Raw genomic sequence first — 7,869 nt, 5'->3', positions numbered from 1 at the left:
ATGAAAGCTCATCCACAGGTGGGATGAGTTTTCATGCAGGGTGTTAAACATTTTAATAATGTTAATCTGTAAATTATGAACATGTCTCATCTCATGTGACATTGTCACATGAGAGGGACATGTTAGGGAATTGTTTTTTCTCTTTTTAAAATTCGTTCAAAGTGGAAGCAATCTCCCTGAGGCAGCACTTAGCCTCAGGAAGATGTACGCTCCTTCGTGTACATACGCAAAAGAGCACACTATCGCTTTTAGGGATCTTCCCCCCCATCCGGCCCCCACAGGAAGTGCATAGCGCTTCACGCCAGACGTCACGCTGGGTGGGCCTTAATTGGCCCACCCACGTAAAATGGCGGCGGGGCCCACTTTGCTGGAAGAGATCGGCTCCCCGCCCGCCGGAGATTCTGTCAGGCCCGCCCGCCCGCCAGGCAAAAAATTCTGCCCTATGTTTTGAGTTTTACAAGCACAGGCTGGTTGTGTACAGGCGGTACCCTCTCCATTGTGAACAGTGGCTGGGACATGCTGTTTGATACGATCTGCCCAAGACACACAGAAGTGACATCCCTCTATGCCCCATCATATCTATGACTGGTCCTGTAAAACATGAATTGGTCAAATGGTTGGGCAAATTGTTACAACCAGTTTTGACCAAGCTTTCCACATACATGGTGAAGGAATCCTTCACATTTGCAAAGGCCATAGGGGACTTGCATAATGATTGCAATGCTGTTTCAATGTGCTCATTTGACATTGCTAGCGTATACACCAATGTTCCACTTAAGGAAATCATAGATATAGTGATATGCAGCACTATATCATGGTGATCTAGACCCGCCACCTTTCCGTGAATTAGTATGAACGTATGAACTCAGTAACTCAGTTGAGTTCAGTCTTAATGACACCGTGTATGCCCAAATGGATGGTGTTGTCATGAGATTCCCCTCTCGGCCCAGCTCTCACAAACATCTTTGTCGGCTTCCACGAAACGTGTCTTCAGTGGATTGACATCTAACTTCTTACTCCCCACATATTTCTGATGTATGGATGATACGTTTGCTATATTTAAACATGCAGCTGCATGTGACAATTTCCTTACATGTCTTAATGGGCTCCATCCTGAGCTCAAATTCACCTATGAAATAGAGCAGTCAAATGAACTTCCCTTCCTTGAGAAATCTGCCAGGAAATTCTCTACCATGGTCTACCGCAAGCCTTCTGGTCAATATACATGTGCGATTCCTACAGTTCCACGCGCTATAAAATTGGTCTTAACATCAAACTTGTAAATAGGGCCTGAGCTATTTGCTCACCATGCAAGCTTGATGCTGGAATAGAGCTCATCAAAGGCATCCTGCAGGTTAATGGCTACCTTGATCAGATCATTTTGCGCAGTATATCACGCCAAAACATGAATGGGCTTAAGGCCATCATTTCTGACCTTGAAAAGTGCCCGGTCCCCCTCAGAATTTCCTGGAAGAGCAAGTTATCTCAAAGATCTGAGCAACAGATGAAGTTTCACACTGCCACTATGCTGTAAAAACACAAGTGATACTCGCCACTGACAGGATACTGCTGTCGAACCAAAATTAAGTTATGCCTGTCACACAACTGTGTAATGTGGTATGACTTTCAGTGTCAGTGTGATGCTAGGTATGTCAGCCACCTGGCCCAAGGACTGGTGGATCTTATCAAACATCATCTCCCAGTTGCTGTTCACAACAGGCAGGTTACAGATCATACCCAACCAGCCCGTGCTTGCAAAACTCAAAACACAGTGTCCAACATTATGATTCCGTGATTGGTTAACATTTGCTAAATAATCCTCAATGTGCTAAGAATTACACTGACAACCAAAGTAGAATTGTCAGTCAGGCTCACAGTGTGGCACACTTGCATGTAGTGGAAGCTACACATATTAATGCACAGGGTCCTGTTCTTTGCAGACAGAAAGAACATGTACACACATTGAGCCCTTTTCAGCTAAACAAAATAAGTGACAGCCATTCGCTGACTCATTCCTCTGGGCAATGCTTTGACCAGTCAGAGTCAAGCTGCCTGGTTTAAATCTCAAACAATGCTTAGCAGTTAATTGTCAGTCACCATCAATGGTGCATTCTCCATGGCAATGCCACTTGCCAACCAGCACTTTCTTCACATATCATATAAATAGTTGTTTTCCTCCTTATATTGGTATTCTTAGGAGTGTCCTGATGAGTGCAACACAAAAAGCTTGAGTGTGTCTTTTTTCAGCAAACTCAGGTTCTATACTGTCAATCAAATTAGTTCAACACAATTTGCACTTAATAAATCGACGCTGGGTTTCCTTAATTAATCATCACGTGTTCAAGTGAGTATTATTTTTTATCTGGAAATGTCGTTTCTAAAAGTTTTCCTATCACTGAGGTTAAAATGACTGACCTGTGGATGCTAGGTTTCTCTTTGCACCATTTTGAACAGGGTTGTAATATTTGCAATTCTCTAGTCCTCTGCAATTACCCCTGTATCTAGGGAGGATTGGAAGATTATGGCCAAGGCCTTTGCAATTCCGATTCATAATTCCCTCAATTTCCTTAGATACATCTATTATGAGACAACCATTTGGTTAAGCTGAGTTATTTACAAATTCCAGAGGGAAACTTTAAACAACTGTCATAACCTATATTTCTAAGTGGTATGTTTGAGATGCAACTCTAAATTCAGGAATCAGACTACCAGTTCTCAAGAGGTTTTATTTTAAACTAAATGGAACATTTTATTAAGTTACAACACATTAAACACATATACATAGTTATAAATTACTACTAACTTTTAACAAATTCCCAAGCTAATCTCCATTAAGGCAACAGCACCCATAGGTTTAATTAGACATCAGACAAAGCATTTTCACCTTACGAATTGAAAATGAAGTTCTTTTCACTTTGGTTCCTGTGGAGTAAGTTAGAGGCTTACAGCTGCTTTGATCTTACATTGCCTCTGCCCTGCACACACTAAACTGCTGAAGTTATACCTAGCACAGCTCACTGAATGTAAATTCCCATTGTATCACCAGCCTCTTCTAACAATAAAACCCCTTTCATAGTATCAATTTTATTAGTATTATAAATATATTGCTTGGTCTCTGCTAGCTAGGTATCAGATTTCACCCCACATCTTGAATGCTCTAGTCAAAAAATTCAAATGCACTCTACCTCTCATACCTCAAAACTAGCATATGTCAAAGCATCCAGGCTGGTTGTCTTTAATCCAATTAAGGCACAACCACAGGCTAAATCTCTATTTTAAAAGAAAAATATTTTCCAATAATATTATAAACATTAATAGCTTCATAACACATCTCATCGGATTCTGGTGACTTAACAACTTTTACAGCCAGCCTTTCTAACCTGCTTATTATTAATCGTTAGCCTGTCCAGTATCTCAAGTACTTCCTCATTTACTATAATTGTAGCTATATCTTCTTCCTTGATAAAGACAGATGCAAGGTATTCACTAAACACCTCTTCATTCATGTATTACTCCCTTTCTGTCATAAATTGGCTCTACACCTTTCATTTACTATATATCTACCTATAGAAAACTTTTGGATACCCTGTTATATTATTTACCAGTCTCTTACACTCTCCCTTTGCTTCTCTTATTTTCAATTCCCCTCTGAACTTTCTGTATTCAGCCTGGCTGTCTCTTGTATTATCAACCTACCATCTTTCACTCACACCTTTTTTTTCATCCAGGAGGCTCTAGATTTGTATTTTTTTAATCTCCCTCAGCTCCCTTGAGCTGGAGGCTGAGCTGCAGACCTGGATACTTTGTACCCTTAGAATAAGGTCTTCTGATTTGGGAGGTGATCACGGACAGGAGGGTGTGATTGCAGCTGAGGCAGGTAAGGGGACTGTTATGATAAGGCAGGTGGTAATTGCCAAGCTGACCAAACCCCAAAGAAAAACTTGGCCAAGCTATCACAATGATTTGCAATTTGTATTTTATTATGAGAAGGCATGTGCACTGAAGGCAGAAATAAAGATTCCACTACCACTTTTGGAGATTTTAAATATTAAATTAAAACATTTATTAAAAAAAAAACTTAAACACGCAAGTTTACAGCTACACAGTTAAATTGAGCCTTATAACATTTCACAAAAGATGTTTACTCCCCAATAAATATTCTTTTCAAGGCAACAGTCCAAGCAGATTCATAATCTATAAACATTCAGTAATATTATTACAAGGCATGCGCTGTTGCTATAAGGGAGGTATTTCGCAGGGTCTCTCTCTCCCTCTCACTTGATTATGGAAATCTAAGGCTAAAACAAAGCCTTGCTTTATGGAACAAGCAAGCACTTCTCTGGGGTGGCTAGAAGCTGCTATTTCAGAGTGCACTTATCAAGATCTCACGTTGCCACTCACCACATAGAGTTTTCAACCTTCCCTTAAATATATTTTCTCCACTTTTATCTCTAAACCCATTGTTCTAAACTCTCTTTAGAAATTATCTTTCCCAGAATGTAAAAACTTTTCATGTTGTCATTATGGCCAGCAATTCCAGGAAAAAAGAACTTAATAACTTTGTCTTGTTTGTTTACAATTTTTGCCAGTTGTAAAACTTGCTGTTATGCCTCTTTGAAATTCAACAGCTAACAATTCACTCCTTACTAATCTTCTAATGCAAACTCCCATTCATACTACATCTAGTGGGATCTTATCTTAGCTTGTCCATCTCCGTTTCAAAACATATGCTTTTACAGCTAATCCCTTTGATGATTTAAATCTTGCGTTCAGTTAATTAAACTAATCACACAGACACACACACACACGCAGCCGCCACAAGCCTGCTTCACAGTATTCCACAGTAATATTAGGAACAATGATATTCTTTTCAGGATCCAGAGGGCAGGAGTGCAGGGGTGTCAGCTTCTGCGATTGTCCAAAAGGTTTGAAGTTCGTTCAGCTTGTTTGCATGAGAGTGGGGGGGGTTCAGGGTGGATGAGCTGACTGACCATGGTACTGTGGTACAGGAAATCATTCAAGTGGGGGGAACAAAAAGGAATGTAGTGATAGTGGGAGACAGTTTGGTGCGGGGAATTAAGACTGTTCTCCACAGCAAAGAGCGAGAGTCCAGATGGCTGTGTTGCCTGCCCAGTGCCAGGTTGCGGGTCTTTTGCTCTGGGCTGGACAGGGACTTGCAGCAGGAGGGGGAAGATCCAGTTGTGGTGGCCCATGTAGGAACCAATTACATAGGCAGGATTAGGAAGGAAGTTCTGCATAGTCAGTATGAGGAGCTAGGCACCAAATCAAAAAGCAGAATGTCAAAGGTAATAATCTCTGGATTATTACCTGAACCTTGTGCAAATTGGCATAGGGCAAATAAGATTAGGAAAATGAATGTGTGGCTCAAAGACTGGTGCGGGAGAAGTGGTTTCCAGTTTGTGGGGCACTGGCACTAGTACTGGCCAAAGTGGGGGCTGTACTGTTGGGATGGTCTATAAGGAACCGTGCTGGGGCTGGTGTTCTAACGAACCACATAACTAGGAAATTGGAGAGGGTTTTAAACTAAATAATGGGGGCAAGGGATCAAATTTGGGAAGATGTGGTAATCCAAAGAGTAGAGACTAGGGAAGAGAGCAAAGTACTAATATGGGAAATGATAAACAGATTGTAACAGGAAAGGACAGAGTAAAAATCTAAGAGTAAACCAGCAGATAAGACTAGACGCTACAAAAATAATAAAAGGACAAAACTAAAGGCTCTGTATCTGAATATGAAACAAAACGGATGAACTGATAGCACAAATAGAAATAAATATGTATGATCTTATAGCCATTGCAGAAACATAGCTACAGAATTACATAGATTGGGACCTAAATATTAAAGGGCATATGATATTTAGGAAGGAGAGGAAGCTAGGAACAGGTGGAGGGGTGGCTCTGTTAATTAATGATGGTTTTAGCATATTATGACCTAAGTACCGGGATGTAGAATCTGTTTGGATTGAGATGAGAAATGATAAAGACAAGAAGTCACTTGTGGGAGTGGTGTACAGGACCCCTAATTGTAACCAATTCTTTCTTGTCAGAAAGATACAGCAAAAATCATGGAGGATTGTATATAGAGGTTGGGATTTTCTGGCCCCATCTTGGGCAGGACTTGCCACGAGTGAGGCAGCGCCCCAGCCAGAAGTCCATTGACTTGCGGTGGGAGCAGAAGATTGCAGCAGCCGGGGTGGGGTGGGGGTGGGGGGGGTTGGGGGGTTGGGGGGGGGGGGGGTGGGGGGGTGGGGGGTGGGGGGGGGTGGGGCGGGGGGTGGCGTGGTGCGGAAACTCCTGCCCATTGACTAGAAAAATCAGATCGGCAAAGTTAGCATAGATGAGGAGTTCACAGAATGGTTTTGAGATAGTTTCTTAGAACAGCACCTTCTAGAGCCAACCAGAGAGCAGACTATACTAGATGTGGTATTGTGCAATGGGATAGGATTAATTGATAACGTCATAGTGAAAGCACCCCTAGGTAGCAGCAATCATAATTTGATTGAATTTTACATTCAGTTGAGGGAGGCAAGAGTGGGTCCAAGATTAATATTTTAAGCTTAAGTAAGGGCAATTAATTATTATAATGATTATGAGGGCACGAAAGCAGAGCTGGTTAAAATGAACTGGCAAATGAGGTTAAGGGATAGTTCAATAGAGATGCAGTGGCAGACATTTAAAGGGATACCTCAGGATAAACAAAATAGATACATTCCAATGAGAAAGAAAAATTCCAAGGGGAGGACCCGTGGTCAACTCAAAAAGCTAAAGACAGTATATAACTTAAAGAAAAGGCATTTAATTGGACAAAGAAGGATGGCAGGTCAAAAGATTGGACAGAATATCTAAAAGTCAGCAAAGAATGACTAAAAGATTAATAAGGAGGGAAAACATATTAAGTGTTTCTATAGATATTTAGATAAGAAGTATGAGGTGATACACTTTGGTACAAAGAACATAGAGAGATAGTGTAAAATAAAGGATACTATTCTAAAGGGTGTGTAAGAGCGGAGAGGTCTGGGTATATATACATAAGTTATAAAAGGTAGCAGGACAGGTAGAGAGAGCTGTTTCTAAAGCATACAGTATTCTAGGCTTCATTATAGGGAGATTATGATGAGCTTATATAAGACACAGGTTAGACCTCAGCTAGATATTGTGTACAATTCTGGGCACCACATTATAGGAAGGATGTGAACACATTAGAGGGAGTGTAGGAAAGGTTTACGAGAATGGTTATGAGGAAAGATTGGAGAAGTTAGGATTGATTTCCTTGGAAAGGAGAATGCTCAGAGGAGACTTGATAGAAGTTTTCAAAATCATGAGGAATCTGGACAGAGTAGATCAGGAGAAATCCGTTCATAAACAGATTGAGAAGCAGAAAGCACAGTTTTAAAGCGTTTTGCAAAAGAAGCAAATGTGAGGTGAGAAAAAGCTTTTTCACACAATGAGTAGTTAGGATGTGGAATGCACTGCCTGGAAGTGTGGTGGAAGTAGGTTCAATTGAGGCATTCAGGAGGGCATTGGATGATTATCTAAATAGAAACAAAGTGCAGGGTTATGGGGAAAAAGCAGGAGATTGGCACTAAGTTAAAATGCTCAGAGAGCTAGTGCAGACATGACGGGCCAAATGGCTTGCTTCTACACCTTAACAATTCTTTGATTCAGTGCAAAGAGTTAACAAAGTGAGCATTGGTCATATAGAAAGTGAGTCTGGGGAATAAGTAATGGAAAATAAGGAGGTGGAAAATGAAATGAACAGGTATTTTGCTTTGGGCTTCACTAATGAGGATACAAATGATGTTCCAGAAATGGCTGTAAATCAGAAAATGGAAGGGAGGGAGGAATTCAA

The sequence above is a fragment of the Carcharodon carcharias genome, chromosome 6, assembly GCF_017639515.1.
Source record: "Carcharodon carcharias isolate sCarCar2 chromosome 6, sCarCar2.pri, whole genome shotgun sequence".
Lineage (NCBI taxonomy): Eukaryota > Metazoa > Chordata > Chondrichthyes > Lamniformes > Lamnidae > Carcharodon > Carcharodon carcharias.
Note: the sequence above shows the minus strand (reverse complement) of the source record.